The sequence below is a fragment of the Nothobranchius furzeri genome, chromosome 3 (genome assembly GCF_043380555.1).
Source record: "Nothobranchius furzeri strain GRZ-AD chromosome 3, NfurGRZ-RIMD1, whole genome shotgun sequence".
Classification (NCBI taxonomy): Eukaryota; Metazoa; Chordata; class Actinopteri; order Cyprinodontiformes; family Nothobranchiidae; genus Nothobranchius; species Nothobranchius furzeri.
Genome location: NC_091743.1, coordinates 36,513,603 through 36,530,748, shown reverse-complemented (window position 1 = coordinate 36,530,748; position 17,146 = coordinate 36,513,603).

The window sequence follows — 17,146 nt, the reverse complement described above, 5'->3', positions numbered from 1 at the left end:
GGAGTACACTAAAATAAACCTGATCTCTCTAGGACATTTAGAAGCCAAGTTATAAGCCCACAAATGTGTAACTGGACTACTTCTTTAAATTGACATCAGATCCGGTTACCTTTGGGACATGGTTTGACCCCCTTAGGAAAGTGCTGTCATCATTAAACGTTCAGATCACTTACAACTCAATAGATTCTACCTTCCTGTAACGTTTCAGCCTGATTGGACCTTGTTTTCTCACAAATGGACCCAGAATGATGTGAAATAGTGCTTCGTGCAACATAATTCTGGGTGCCATTTACAAACCATAAGTGCTAATGACTCCATTCCTTTTTGTGGTTGTAGGGGCTGTTGATTGGAGTACACTAAAATAAACCTGATCTCTCTAGGACATTCAGAAGCCAAGTTATAAGCCCACAAATGTGTAACTGGACTACTTATTTAAATTGACACCAGTTCCGGTGACCTTTGGGACATGGTTTGACCCCCTTAGGAAAGTGCTATCATCATGAAACGTTCAGATCACTTACAACTCAATAGATTCTACCTTCCTGTAACGTTTCAGCCTGATTGGACCTTGTTTTCACACAAATGGACCCAGAATGATGTGAAATTGTGCTTCGTGCAACATAATTCTGGGTGCCATTTAAAAACCATAAGTGCTAATGACTCCATTCCTTTTTGTGGTTGTAGGGGCTGTTGATTGGAGTATACTAAAACAAACCTGATCTCTCTAGGACATTCAGAAGCCACGTTATAAGCCCACAAAGGTGTAACTGGACTACTTCTTTAAATTGACACCAGATCCGGTGACCTTTGGGACATGGTTTGACCCCCTTAGGAAAGTGCTATCATCATGAAACGTTCAGATCACTTACAACTCAATAGATTCTACCTTCCTGTAACGTTTCAGCCTGATTGGACCTTGTTTTCACACAAATGGACCCAGAATGATGTGAAATAGTGTTTCGTGCAACATAATTCTGGGTGCCATTTACAAACCATAAGTGCTAATGACTCCATTCCTTTTTGTGGTTGTAGGGGCTGTTGATTGGAGTACACTAAAATAAACCTGATCTCTCTAGGACATTCAGAAGCCAAGTTATAAGCCCACATATGTGTAACTGGACTACTTCTTTAAATTGACACCAGATCCGGTGACCTTTGGGACATGGTTTGACCCCCTTAGGAAAGTGCTATCATCATTAAATGTTCAGATAACTTACAACTAAATAGATTCTACCTTCCTGTAACGTTTCAGCCTGATTGGACCTTGTTTTCACACAAATGGACCCAGAATGATGTGAAATTGTGCTTCGTGCAACATAATTCTGGGTGCCATTTACAAACCATAAGTGCTAATGACTCCATTCCTTTTTGTGTTTGTAGGGGCTGTTGATTGGAGTACATTAAAACAAACCTAACCTCTTTAGGACATTCAGAAGCCAAGTTATGAGCCCACAAAGGTGTAACTGGACTACTACTTTAAAGTGACACCAGGCCCGGTGACCTTTGGGACATGGTTTTACCCCCTATAGGAATGTGCGATCATCTTGAAACGTTCAGATCACTTACAACTCAATAGATTCTACCTTCTTGTAACGTTTCAGCCTGATTGGACCTTGTTTTCACACAAATGGACCCAGAATGATGTGAAATTGTGCTTCGTGCAACATAATTCTGGGTGCCATTTACAAACCATAAGTGCTAAAGACTCCATTCCTTTTTGTGGTTGTAGGGGCTGTTGATTGGAGTACACTAAAACAAACCTGATCTCTCTAGGACATTCAGAAGCCAAGTTATAAGCCCACAAATGTGTAACTGGACTACTTCTTTAAAGTGACACCAGATCCGGTGACTTTTGGGACATGGTTTGACCCCCTTAGGAAAGTGCTATCATCATGAAACGTTCAGATCACTTGCAACTCAATAGATTCTACCTTCCTGTAACGTTTCAGCCTGATTGGACCTTGTTTTCACACAAATGGACCCAGAATGATGTGAAATTGTGCTTCGTGCAACATAATTCTGGGTGCCATTTAAAAACCATGAGTGCTAATGACTCCATTCCTTTTTGAGGTAATGAGGGCTGTTAATTGGAGTACGCTAAAACAAACCTGATCTCTCTAGGGCATTCAGAAGCCAAGTTATAAGCCCACAAATGTGTAACTGGACTACTTCTTTAAATTGATACCAGATCCGGTGACCTTTGGGACATGGTTTGACCCCCTTAGGAAAGTGCTATCATCATTAAATGTTCAGATAACTTACAACTAAATAGATTCTACCTTCCTGTAACGTTTCAGCCTGATTGGACCTTGTTTTCACACAAATGGACCCAGAATGATGTGAAATTGTGCTTCGTGCAACATAATTCTGGGTGCCATTTACAAACCATAAGTGCTAATGACTCCATTCCTTTTTGTGTTTGTAGGGGCTGTTGATTGGAGTACATTAAAACAAACCTAACCTCTTTAGGACATTCAGAAGCCAAGTTATGAGCCCACAAAGGTGTAACTGGACTACTACTTTAAAGTGACACCAGGCCCGGTGACCTTTGGGACATGGTTTTACCCCCTATAGGAATGTGCGATCATCTTGAAACGTTCAGATCACTTACAACTCAATAGATTCTACCTTCTTGTAACGTTTCAGCCTGATTGGACCTTGTTTTCACACAAATGGACCCAGAATGATGTGAAATTGTGCTTCGTGCAACATAATTCTGGGTGCCATTTACAAACCATAAGTGCTAAAGACTCCATTCCTTTTTGTGGTTGTAGGGGCTGTTGATTGGAGTACACTAAAACAAACCTGATCTCTCTAGGACATTCAGAAGCCAAGTTATAAGCCCACAAATGTGTAACTGGACTACTTCTTTAAAGTGACACCAGATCCGGTGACTTTTGGGACATGGTTTGACCCCCTTAGGAAAGTGCTATCATCATGAAACGTTCAGATCACTTGCAACTCAATAGATTCTACCTTCCTGTAACGTTTCAGCCTGATTGGACCTTGTTTTCACACAAATGGACCCAGAATGATGTGAAATTGTGCTTCGTGCAACATAATTCTGGGTGCCATTTAAAAACCATGAGTGCTAATGACTCCATTCCTTTTTGAGGTAATGAGGGCTGTTAATTGGAGTACGCTAAAACAAACCTGATCTCTCTAGGGCATTCAGAAGCCAAGTTATAAGCCCACAAATGTGTAACTGGACTACTTCTTTAAATTGACACCAGTTCCGGTGACCTTTGGGACATGGTTTGACCCCCTTAGGAAAGTGCTATCATCAAGAAACGTTCAGATCACTTACAACTCAATAGATTCTACCTTCCTGTAACGTTTCAGCCTGATTGGACCTTGTTTTCACACAAATGAACCCAGAATGATGTGAAATTGTGCTTCGTGCAACATAATTCTGGGTGCCATTTACAAACCATAAGTGCTAATGACTCCATTCCTTTTTGTGGTTGTAGGGGCTGTTGATTGGAGTATACTAAAACAAACCTGATCTCTCTAGGACATTCAGAAGCCACGTTATAAGCCCACAAAGGTGTAACTGGACTACTTCTTTAAATTGACACCAGATCCGGTGACCTTTGGGACATGGTTTGACCCCCTTAGGAAAGTGCTATCATCATGAAACGTTCAGATCACTTACAACTCAATAGATTCTACCTTCCTGTAACGTTTCAGCCTGATTGGACCTTGTTTTCACACAAATGGACCCAGAATGATGTGAAATAGTGTTTCGTGCAACATAATTCTGGGTGCCATTTACAAACCATAAGTGCTAATGACTCCATTCCTTTTTGTGGTTGTAGGGGCTGTTGATTGGAGTACACTAAAATAAACCTGATCTCTCTAGGACATTCAGAAGCCAAGTTATAAGCCCACATATGTGTAACTGGACTACTTCTTTAAATTGACACCAGATCCGGTGACCTTTGGGACATGGTTTGACCCCCTTAGGAAAGTGCTATCATCATTAAATGTTCAGATAACTTACAACTAAATAGATTCTACCTTCCTGTAACGTTTCAGCCTGATTGGACCTTGTTTTCACACAAATGGACCCAGAATGATGTGAAATTGTGCTTCGTGCAACATAATTCTGGGTGCCATTTACAAACCATAAGTGCTAATGACTCCATTCCTTTTTGTGTTTGTAGGGGCTGTTGATTGGAGTACATTAAAACAAACCTAACCTCTTTAGGACATTCAGAAGCCAAGTTATGAGCCCACAAAGGTGTAACTGGACTACTACTTTAAAGTGACACCAGGCCCGGTGACCTTTGGGACATGGTTTTACCCCCTATAGGAATGTGCGATCATCTTGAAACGTTCAGATCACTTACAACTCAATAGATTCTACCTTCTTGTAACGTTTCAGCCTGATTGGACCTTGTTTTCACACAAATGGACCCAGAATGATGTGAAATTGTGCTTCGTGCAACATAATTCTGGGTGCCATTTACAAACCATAAGTGCTAAAGACTCCATTCCTTTTTGTGGTTGTAGGGGCTGTTGATTGGAGTACACTAAAACAAACCTGATCTCTCTAGGACATTCAGAAGCCAAGTTATAAGCCCACAAATGTGTAACTGGACTACTTCTTTAAAGTGACACCAGATCCGGTGACTTTTGGGACATGGTTTGACCCCCTTAGGAAAGTGCTATCATCATGAAACGTTCAGATCACTTGCAACTCAATAGATTCTACCTTCCTGTAACGTTTCAGCCTGATTGGACCTTGTTTTCACACAAATGGACCCAGAATGATGTGAAATTGTGCTTCGTGCAACATAATTCTGGGTGCCATTTAAAAACCATGAGTGCTAATGACTCCATTCCTTTTTGAGGTAATGAGGGCTGTTAATTGGAGTACGCTAAAACAAACCTGATCTCTCTAGGGCATTCAGAAGCCAAGTTATAAGCCCACAAATGTGTAACTGGACTACTTCTTTAAATTGACACCAGTTCCGGTGACCTTTGGGACATGGTTTGACCCCCTTAGGAAAGTGCTATCATCAAGAAACGTTCAGATCACTTACAACTCAATAGATTCTACCTTCCTGTAACGTTTCAGCCTGATTGGACCTTGTTTTCACACAAATGAACCCAGAATGATGTGAAATTGTGCTTCGTGCAACATAATTCTGGGTGCCATTTACAAACCATAAGTGCTAATGACTCCATTCCTTTTTGTGGTTGTAGGGGCTTTGATTGGAGTACACTAAAACAAACCTAACCTCTCTAGGACATTCAGAAGCCAAGTTATAAGCCCACAAAGGTGTAACTGGACTACTTCTTTAAAGTGACACCAGGCCCGGTGACCTTTGGGACATGGTTTGACCCCCTTAGGAAAGTGCTGTCATCATTAAACGTTCAGATCACTTACAACTCAATAGATTCTACCTTCCTGTAACGTTTCAGCCTGATTGGACCTTTTTCACACAAATGAACCCAGAATGATGTGAAATTGTGCTTCGTGCAACATAATTCTGGGTGCCATTTACAAACCATAAGTGCTAATGACTCCATTCCTTTTTGTGGTTGTAGGGGCTGTAGATTGGAGTACACTAAAACAAACCTAACCTCTCTAGGACATTCAGAAGCCAAGTTATAAGCCCACAAAGGTGTAACTGGACTACTTCTTTAAATTGACACCAGATCCGGTGACCTTTGGGACATGGTTTGACCCCCTTAGGAAGCTGCTATCATCATGAAACGTTCAGATCACTTACAACTCAATAGATTCTACCTTCCTGTAACGTTTCAGTCTGATTGGACCTTGTTTTCACACAAATGAACCCAGAATGATGTGAAATTGTGCTTCGTGCAACATAATTCTGGGTGCCATTTACAAACCATAAGTGCTAATGACTCCATTCCTTTTTGTGGTTGTAGGGGCTTTGATTGGAGTACACTAAAACAAACCTAACCTCTCTAGGACATTCAGAAGCCAAGTTATAAGCCCACAAAGGTGTAACTGGACTACTTCTTTAAAGTGACACCAGGCCCGGTGACCTTTGGGAAATGGTTTTACCCCCTATAGAAATGTGCGATCATCTTGAAACGTTCAGATCACTTACAACTCAATAGATTCTACCTTCTTGTAGCGTTTCAGCCTGATTGGACCTTGTTTTCACAAAAATGAACCCAGAATGATGTGAAATTGTGCTTCGTGCAACATAGTTCTGAGTGCCATTTACAAACCATAAGTGCTAATGACTCCATTCCTTTTTGTGGTTGTAGGGGCTGTTGATTGGAGTACACTAAATTAAACCTGATCTCTCTAGGACATTCAGAAGCCAAGTTATAAGCCCACAAATGTGTAACTGGACTACTTCTTTAAATTGACACCAGATCCGGTTACATTTGGGACATGGTTTGACCCCCTTAGGAAAGTGCTATCATCATGAAACGTTCAGATCACTTACAACTCAATAGATTCTACCTTCCTGTAACGTTTCAGCCTGATTGGACCTTGTTTTCACACAAATGAACCCAGAATGATGTGAAATTGTGCTTCGTGCAACATAATTCTGGGTGCCATTTACAAACCATAAGTGCTAATGACTCCATTCCTTTTTGTGGTTGTAGGGGCTGTAGATTGGAGTACACTAAAACAAACCTAACCTCTCTAGGACATTCAGAAGCCAAGTTATAAGCCCACAAAGGTGTAACTGGACTACTTCTTTAAATTGACACCAGATCCGGTGACCTTTGGGACATGGTTTGACCCCCTTAGGAAACTGCTATCATCATGAAATGTTCAGATCACTTACAACTCAATAGATTCTACCTTCCTGTAACGTTTCAGCCTGATTGGACCTTGTTTTCACACAAATGGACCCAGAATTATGTGAAATAGTGCTTCGTGCAACATAATTCTGGGTGCCATTTACAAACCATAAGTGCTAATGACTCCATTCCTTTTTGTGGTTGTAGGGGCTGTTGATTGGAGTACACTAAAATAAACCTGATCTCTCTAGGACATTCAGAAGCCAAGTTATAAGCCCACACATGTGTAACTGGACTACTTCTTTAAATTGACACCAGATCCGGTGACCTTTGGGAAATGGTTTGACCCCCTTAGGAAAGTGCTATCATCATGAAACTTTCAGATCACTTACAACTCAATAGATTCTACCTTCCTGTAACGTTTCAGCCTGATTGGACCTTGTTTTCACACAAATGGACCCAGAATGATGTGAAATAGTGCTTCGTGCAACATTATTCTGGGTGCCATTTACAAACCATAAGTGCTAATTACTCCATTCCTTTTTGTGGTTGTAGGGGTTGTTGATTGGAGTACACTAAAATAAACCTGATCTCTCTAGGACATTCAGAAGCCAAGTTATAAGCCCACAAATGTGTAACTGGACTACTTCTTTAAATTGACACCAGATCCGGTGACCTTTGGGACATGGTTTGACCCCCTTAGGAAAGTGCTATCATCATTAAATGTTCAGATCACTTACAACGCCATAGATTCTACCTTCTTGTAGCGTTTCAGCCTGATTGGACCTTGTTTTCACACAAATGGACCCAGAATGATGTGAAATTGTGCATCGTGCAACATAATTCTGGGTGCCATTTACAAACCATAAGTGCTAATGTCTCCATTCCTTTTTGTGGTTGTAGGGGCTGTTGATTGGAGTACACTAAAATAAACATGATCTCTCTAGGACATTCAGATGCCAAGTTATAAGCCCACAAAGGTGTAACTGGACTACTTCTTTAAATTGACACCAGATCCGGTGACCTTTGGGACATGGTTTGACCCCCTTAGGAAAGTGCTATCATCATGAAATGTTCAGATCACTTACAACTCAATAGATTCTACCTTCTTGTAACGTTTCAGCCTGATTGGACCTTGTTTTCACACAAATGGACACAGAGTGATGTGAAATAGTGCTTCGTGCAACATAATTCTGGGTGCCATTTACAAACCATAAGTGCTAATGACTCCATTCCTTTTTGTGGTTGTAGGGGCTGTTTATTGGAGTACACTAAAATAAATCTGATCTCTCTAGGACATTCAGAAGCCAAGTTATAAGCCCACACATGTGTAACTTGACTACTTCTTTAAATTGACACCAGATCCGGTGACCTTTGGGACATGGTTTGACCCCCTTAGGAAAGTGCTATCATCATGAAACGTTCAGATCACTTACAACTCAATAGATTCTACCTTCCTGTAACGTTTCAGCCTGATTGGACCTTGTTTTCAAACAAATGGACCCAGAATGATGTGAAATTGTGCTTCGTGCAACATAATTCTGGGTGCCATTTAAAAACCATAAGTGCTAATGACTCCATTCCTTTTTGTGGTTGTAGGGGCTGTTGATTGGAGTATACTAAAACAAACCTGATCTCTCTAGGACATTCAGAAGCCACGTTATAAGCCCACAAATGTGTAACTGGACTACTTCTTTAAATTGACACCAGTTCCGGTGACCTTTGGGACATGGTTTGACCCCCTTAGGAAAGTGCTATCATCATGAAACGTTCAGATCACTTACAACTCAATAGATTCTACCTTCCTGTAACGTTTCAGCCTGATTGGACCTTGTTTTCACACAAATGAACCCAGAATGATGTGAAATTGTGCTTCGTGCAACATAATTCTGGGTGCCATTTACAAACCATAAGTGCTAATGACTCCATTCCTGTTTGTGTTTGTAGGGGCTCTTGATATGAGTACATTAAAACAAACCTGATCTCTCTAGGGCATTCAGAAGCCAAGTTATAAGCCCACAAATGTGTAAATGGACTACTTCTTTAAATTGACACCAGATCCGGTGACCTTTGGGACATGGTTTGACCCCCTTAGGAAAGTGCTATCATCATGAAACGTTCAGATCACTTACAACTCAATAGATTCTACCTTCCTGTAACGTTTCAGCCTGATTGGACCTTGTTTTCACACAAATGAACCCAGAATGATGTGAAATTGTGCTTCGTGCAACATAATTCTGGGTGCCATTTACAAACCATAAGTGCTAATGACTCCATTCCTTTTTGTGGTTGTAGGGGCTGTTGATTGGAGTACATTAAAACAAACCTGATCTCTCTAGGACATTCAGAAGCCAAGTTATAATCCCACAAATGTGTAACTGGACTACTTCTTTAAATTGACACCAGATCCGGTGACCTTTGGGACATGGTTTGACCCCCTTAGGAAAGTGCTATCATCATGAAACGTTCAGATCACTTACAACTCAATAGATTCTACCTTCCTGTAACGTTTCAGCCTGATTGGACCTTGTATTCACACAAATGAACCCAGAATGATGTGAAATTGTGCTTCGTGCAACATAATTCTGGGTGCCATTTAAAAACCATAAGTGCTAATGACTCCATTCCTGTTTGTGGTTGTAGGGGCTGTTGATTGGAGTATACTAAAACAACCCTGATCTCTCTAGGACATTCAGAAGCCAAGTTATAAGCCCACAAATGTGTAACTGGACTATTTTAAAGTGACACCAGGCCCGGTGACCTTTGGGACATGGTTTGACCCCCTATAGGAATGTGCGATCATCATGAAACGTTCAGATCACTTACAACTCAATAGATTCTACCTTCCTGTAACGTTTCAGCCTGATTGGACCTTGTTTACACACAAATGAACCCAGAATGATGTGAAATTGTGCTTCGTGCAACATAATTCTGGGTGCCATTTAAAAACCTTAAGTGCTAATGTCTCCATTCCTTTTTGTGGTTCTAGGGGCTGTTGATTGGAGTACACTAAAACAAACCTGATCGCTCTAGGACATTCAGAAGCCAAGTTATAAGCCCACAAATGTGTAACTGGACTACTTCTTTAAATTGACACCAGATCCGGTGACCTTTGGGACATGGTTTGACCCCCTTAGGAAAGTGCTATCATCATGAAACGTTCAGATCGCTTACAACTCAATAGATTCTACCTTCCTGTCACGTTTCAGCCTGATTGGACCTTGTTTTCAAACAAATGGACCCAGAATGATGTGAAATTGTGCTTCGTGCAACATAATTCTGGGTGCCATTTAAAAACCATAAGTGCTAATGACTCCATTCCTTTTTGTGGTTGTAGGGGCTGTTGATTGGAGTATACTAAAACAAACCTGATCTCTCTAGGACATTCAGAAGCCACGTTATAAGCCCACAAATGTGTAACTGGACTACTTCTTTAAATTGACACCAGTTCCGGTGACCTTTGGGACATGGTTTGACCCCCTTAGGAAAGTGCTATCATCATGAAACGTTCAGATCACTTACAACTCAATAGATTCTACCTTCCTGTAACGTTTCAGCCTGATTGGACCTTGTTTTCACACAAATGAACCCAGAATGATGTGAAATTGTGCTTCGTGCAACATAATTCTGGGTGCCATTTACAAACCATAAGTGCTAATGACTCCATTCCTTTTTGTGTTTGTAGGGGCTCTTGATATGAGTACATTAAAACAAACCTGATCTCTCTAGGGCATTCAGAAGCCAAGTTATAAGCCCACAAATGTGTAAATGGACTACTTCTTTAAATTGACACCAGATCCGGTGACCTTTGGGACATGGTTTGACCCCCTTAGGAAAGTGCTATCATCATGAAACGTTCAGATCACTTACAACTCAATAGATTCTACCTTCCTGTAACGTTTCAGCCTGATTGGACCTTGTTTTCACACAAATGAACCCAGAATGATGTGAAATTGTGCTTCGTGCAACATAATTCTGGGTGCCATTTACAAACCATAAGTGCTAATGACTCCATTCCTTTTTGTGGTTGTAGGGGCTGTTGATTGGAGTACATTAAAACAAACCTGATCTCTCTAGGACATTCAGAAGCCAAGTTATAATCCCACAAATGTGTAACTGGACTACTTCTTTAAATTGACACCAGATCCGGTGACCTTTGGGACATGGTTTGACCCCCTTAGGAAAGTGCTATCATCATGAAACGTTCAGATCACATACAACTCAATAGATTCTACCTTCCTGTAACGTTTCAGCCTGATTGGACCTTGTATTCACACAAATGAACCCAGAATGATGTGAAATTGTGCTTCGTGCAACATAATTCTGGGTGCCATTTAAAAACCATAAGTGCTAATGACTCCATTCATGTTTGTGGTTGTAGGGGCTGTTGATTGGAGTATACTAAAACAACCCTGATCTCTCTAGGACATTCAGAAGCCAAGTTATAAGCCCACAAATGTGTAACTGGACTATTTTAAAGTGACACCAGGCCCGGTGACCTTTGGGACATGGTTTGACCCCCTATAGGAATGTGCGATCATCATGAAACGTTCAGATCACTTACAACTCAATAGATTCTACCTTCCTGTAACGTTTCAGCCTGATTGGACCTTGTATACTCACAAATGAACCCAGAATGATGTGAAATTGTGCTTCGTGCAACATAATTCTGGGTGCCATTTAAAAACCTTAAGTGCTAATGTCTCCATTCCTTTTTGTGGTTCTAGGGGCTGTTGATTGGAGTACACTAAAACAAACCTGATCGCTCTAGGACATTCAGAAGCCAAGTTATAAGCCCACAAATGTGTAACTGGACTACTTCTTTAAATTGACACCAGATCCGGTGACCTTTGGGACATGGTTTGACCCCCTTAGGAAAGTGCTATCATCATGAAACGTTCAGATCGCTTACAACTCAATAGATTCTACCTTCCTGTCACGTTTCAGCCTGATTGGACCTTGTTTTCACACAAATAGACCCAGAATGATGTGAAATAGTGCTTCGCGCAACATAATTCTGGGTGCCATTTACAAACCATAAGTGCTAATGACTCCATTCCTTTTTGTGGTTGTAGGGGCTGTAGATTGGAGTACACTAAAACAAACCTAACCTCTCTAGGACATTCAGAAGCCAAGTTATAAGCCCACAAAGGTGTAACTGGACTACTTCTTTAAATTGACACCAGATCCGGTGACCTTTGGGACATGGTTTGACCCCCTTAGGAAAGTGGTATCATCATGAAATGTTCAGATCACTTACAACTCAATAGATTCTACCTTCCTGTAACGTTTCAGCCTGATTGGACCTTGTTTTCACACAAATGGACCAAGAATGATGTGAAATTGTGCTTCGTGCAACATAATTCTGGGTGCCATTTAAAAACCATAAGTGCTAATGACTCCATTCCTTTTTGTGGTTGTAGGGGCTGTTGATTGGAGTATACTAAAACAAACCTTATCTCTCTAGGACATTCAGAAGCCACGTTATGAGCCCACAAAGGTGTAACTGGACTACTTCTTTAAATTGACACCAGATCCGGTGACCTTTGGGACATGGTTTGACCCCCTTAGGAAAGTGCTATCATCATGAAACGTTCAGATCACTTACAACTCAATAGATTCTACCTTCCTGTAACGTTTCAGCCTGATTGGACCTTGTTTTCACACAAATGGACCCAGAATGATGTGAAATAGTGCTTCGTGCAACATAATTCTGGGTGCCATTTACAAACCATAAGTGCTAATGACTCCATTCATTTTTGTGGTTGTAAGGGCTGTTAATTGGAGTACACTAAAATAAACCTGATCTCTCTAGGACATTCAGAAGCCAAGTTATAAGCCCACAAATGTGTAACTGGACTACTTCTTTAAATTGACACCAGATCCGGTGACCTTTGGGACATGGTTTGACCACCTTAGGAAAGTGCTATCATCATTAAATGTTCAGATCACGTACAACTCAATAGATTCTACCTTCCTGTAACGTTTCAGCCTGATTGGACCTTGTTTTCACACAAATGAACCCAGAATGATGTGAAATTGTGCTTCGTGCAACATAATTCTGGGTGCCATTTACAAACCATAAGTGCTAATGACTCCATTCCTTTTTGTGGTTGTAGGGGCTGTATATTGGAGTACACTAAAACAAACCTAACCTCTCTAGGACATTCAGAAGCCAAGTTATAAGCCCACAAAGGTGTAACTGGACTACTTCTTTAAATTGACACCAGATCCGGTGACCTTTGGGACATGGTTTGACCCCCTTAGGAAAGTGCTATCATCATGAAACGTTCAGATCACTTACAACTCAATAGATTCTACCTTCCTGTAACGTTTCAGCCTGATTGGACCTTGTTTTCACACAAATTGACCCAGAATGATGTGAAATAGTGCTTCGTGCAACATAATTCTGGGTGCCATTTACAAACCATAAGTGCTAATGACTCCATTCCTTTTTGTGGTTGTGGGGGCTGTTGATTGGAGTACACTAAAATAAATCTGATCTCTCTAGGACATTCAGAAGCCAAGTTATATGCCCACACATGTGTAACTTGACTACTTCTTTAAATTGACACCAGATCCGGTGACCTTTGGGACATGGTTTGGCCCCCTTAGGAAAGTGCTATCATCATGAAACGTTCAGATCACTTACAACTCAATAGATTCTACCTTCCTGTAACGTTTCAGCCTGATTGGACCTTGTTTACACACAAATGAACCCAGAATGATGTGAAATTGTGCTTCGTGCAACATAATTCTGGGTGCCATTTAAAAACCATAAGTGCTAATGACTCCATTCCTGTTTGTGGTTGTAGGGGCTGTTGATTGGAGTATACTAAAACAACCCTGATCTCTCTAGGACATTCAGAAGCCAAGTTATAAGCCCACAAATGTGTAACTGGACTATTTTAAAGTGACACCAGGCCCGGTGACCTTTGGGACATGGTTTGACCCCTATAGGAATGTGCGATCATCATGAAACGTTCAGATCACTTACAACTCAATAGATTCTACCTTCCTGTAACGTTTCAGCCTGATTGGACCTTGTTTACACACAAATGAACCCAGAATGATGTGAAATTGTGCTTCGTGCAACATAATTCTGGGTGCCATTTAAAAACCTTAAGTGCTAATGTCTCCATTCCTTTTTGTGGTTCTAGGGGCTGTTGATTGGAGTACACTAAAACAAACCTGATCGCTCTAGGACATTCAGAAGCCAAGTTATAAGCCCACAAATGTGTAACTGGACTACTTCTTTAAATTGACACCAGATCCGGTGACCTTTGGGACATGGTTTGACCCCCTTAGGAAAGTGCTATCATCATGAAACGTTCAGATCGCTTACAACTCAATAGATTCTACCTTCCTGTCACGTTTCAGCCTGATTGGACCTTGTTTTCACACAAATAGACCCAGAATGATGTGAAATAGTGCTTCGCGCAACATAATTCTGGGTGCCATTTACAAACCATAAGTGCTAATGACTCCATTCCTTTTTGTGGTTGTAGGGGCTGTAGATTGGAGTACACTAAAACAAACCTAACCTCTCTAGGACATTCAGAAGCTAAGTTATAAGCCCACAAAGGTGTAACTGGACTACTTCTTTAAATTGACACCAGATCCGGTGACCTTTGGGACATGGTTTGACCCCCTTAGGAAAGTGGTATCATCATGAAATGTTCAGATCACTTACAACTCAATAGATTCTACCGTCCTGTAACGTTTCAGCCTGATTGGACCTTGTTTTCACACAAATGGACCAAGAATGATGTGAAATTGTGCTTCGTGCAACATAATTCTGGGTGCCATTTAAAAACCATAAGTGCTAATGACTCCATTCCTTTTTGTGGTTGTAGGGGCTGTTGATTGGAGTATACTAAAACAAACCTTATCTCTCTAGGACATTCAGAAGCCACGTTATGAGCCCACAAAGGTGTAACTGGACTACTTCTTTAAATTGACACCAGATCCGGTGACCTTTGGGACATGGTTTGACCCCCTTAGGAAAGTGCTATCATCATGAAACGTTCAGATCACTTACAACTCAATAGATTCTACCTTCCTGTAACGTTTCAGCCTGATTGGACCTTGTTTTCACACAAATGGACCCAGAATGATGTGAAATAGTGCTTCGTGCAACATAATTCTGGGTGCCATTTACAAACCATAAGTGCTAATGACTCCATTCATTTTTGTGGTTGTAGGGGCTGTTAATTGGAGTACACTAAAATAAACCTGATCTCTCTAGGACATTCAGAAGCCAAGTTATAAGCCCACAAATGTGTAACTGGACTACTTCTTTAAATTGACACCAGATCCGGTGACCTTTGGGACATGGTTTGACCACCTTAGGAAAGTGCTATCATCATTAAATGTTCAGATCACGTACAACTCAATAGATTCTACCTTCCTGTAACGTTTCAGCCTGATTGGACCTTGTTTTCACACAAATGAACCCAGAATGATGTGAAATTGTGCTTCGTGCAACATAATTCTGGGTGCCATTTACAAACCATAAGTGCTAATGACTCCATTCCTTTTTGTGGTTGTAGGGGCTGTAGATTGGAGTACACTAAAACAAACCTAACCTCTCTAGGACATTCAGAAGCCAAGTTATAAGCCCACAAAGGTGTAACTGGACTACTTCTTTAAATTGACACCAGATCCGGTGACCTTTGGGACATGGTTTGGCCCCCTTAGGAAAGTGCTATCATCATGAAACGTTCAGATCACTTACAACTCAATAGATTCTACCTTCCTGTAACATTTCAGCCTGATTGGACCTTGTTTTCACACAAATGGACCCAGAATGATGTGAAATTGTGCTTCGTGCAACATAATTCTGGGTGCCATTTAAAAACCATAAGTGCTAATGACTCCATTCCTTTTTGTGGTTGTAGGGGCTGTTGATTGGAGTATACTAAAACAAACATGATCTCTCTAGGACATTCAGAAGCCACGTTATAAGCCCACAAATGTGTAACTGGACTACTTTAAATTGACACCAGATCCGGTGACCTTTGGGACATGGTTTGACCCCCTTAGGAAAGTGCTATCATCATGAAACGTTCAGATCACTTACAACTCAATAGATTCTACCTTCCTGTAACGTTTCAGCCTGATTGGACCTTGTTTTCACACAAATGAACCCAGAATGATGTGAAATTGTGCTTCGTGCAACATAATTCTGGGTGCCATTTAAAAACCATAAATGCTAATGACTCCATTCCCTTTTGTGGTTGTAGGGGTTGTTGATTGGAGTATACTAAAACAAACCTGATCTCTCTAGGACATTCAGAAGCCACGTTATAATTCCACAAATGTGTAACTGGACTACTTCTTTAAATTGACACCAGATCCGGTGACCTTTGGGACATGGTTTGACCCCCTTAGGAAAGTGCTATCATCATGAAACGTTCAGATCACTTACAACTCAATAGATTCTACATTCCTGTAAAGTTTCAGCCTGATTGGACCTTGTTTTCACACAAATGGACCCAGAATGATGTGAAATAGTGCTTCGTGCAACATAATTCTGGGTGCCATTTACAAACCATAATTGCTAATGACTCCATTCCTTTTTGTGGCTGTAGGGGCTGTTGACTGGAGTACACTAAAATAAACCTGATCTCTCTAGGACATTCAGAAGCCAAGTTATAAGCCCATAAATGTGTAACTGGACTACTTCTTTAAATTGACACCAGATCCGGTGACCTTTGGGACATGGTTTGACCCCCTTAGGAAAGTGCTATCATCATTAAACGTTCAGATCACTTACAACTCAATAGATTCTACCTTCCTGTAACGTTTCAGCCTGATTGGACCTTGTTTTCACACAAATGAACCCAGAATGATGTGAAATTGTGCTTCGTGCAACATAATTCTGGGTGCCATTTACAAACCATAAGTGCTAATGACTCCATTCCTCTTTGGGGTAATGGGGGCTGTTAACTGGAGTACTCTGAAACAAACCTGACCTCTCTAGGATATTCAGAAGCCAAGTTATAAGCCCACAAATGTGTAACTGGACTACTTCTTTAAAGTGACACCAGATCCGGTGACCTTTGGGACATGGTTTGACCCCCTATAGGAATGTGCGATCATCATGAAACATTCAGATCACTTACAACTCAATAGATTCTACCTTCTTGTAACGTTTCAGCCTGATTGGACCTTGTTTTCACACAAATGGACCCAGAATGATGTGAAATTGTGCTTCGTGCAATATAATTCTGGGTGCCATTTACAAACCATAAGTGCTAATGACTCCATTCCTTTTTGTGGTTGTAGGGGCTGTTGATTGGAGTACACTAAAAGAAACCTGATCCTTCTAGGACATTCAGAAGCCAAGTTATAAGCCCACAAATGTGTAACTGGACTACTTCTTTAAATTGACACCAGATCC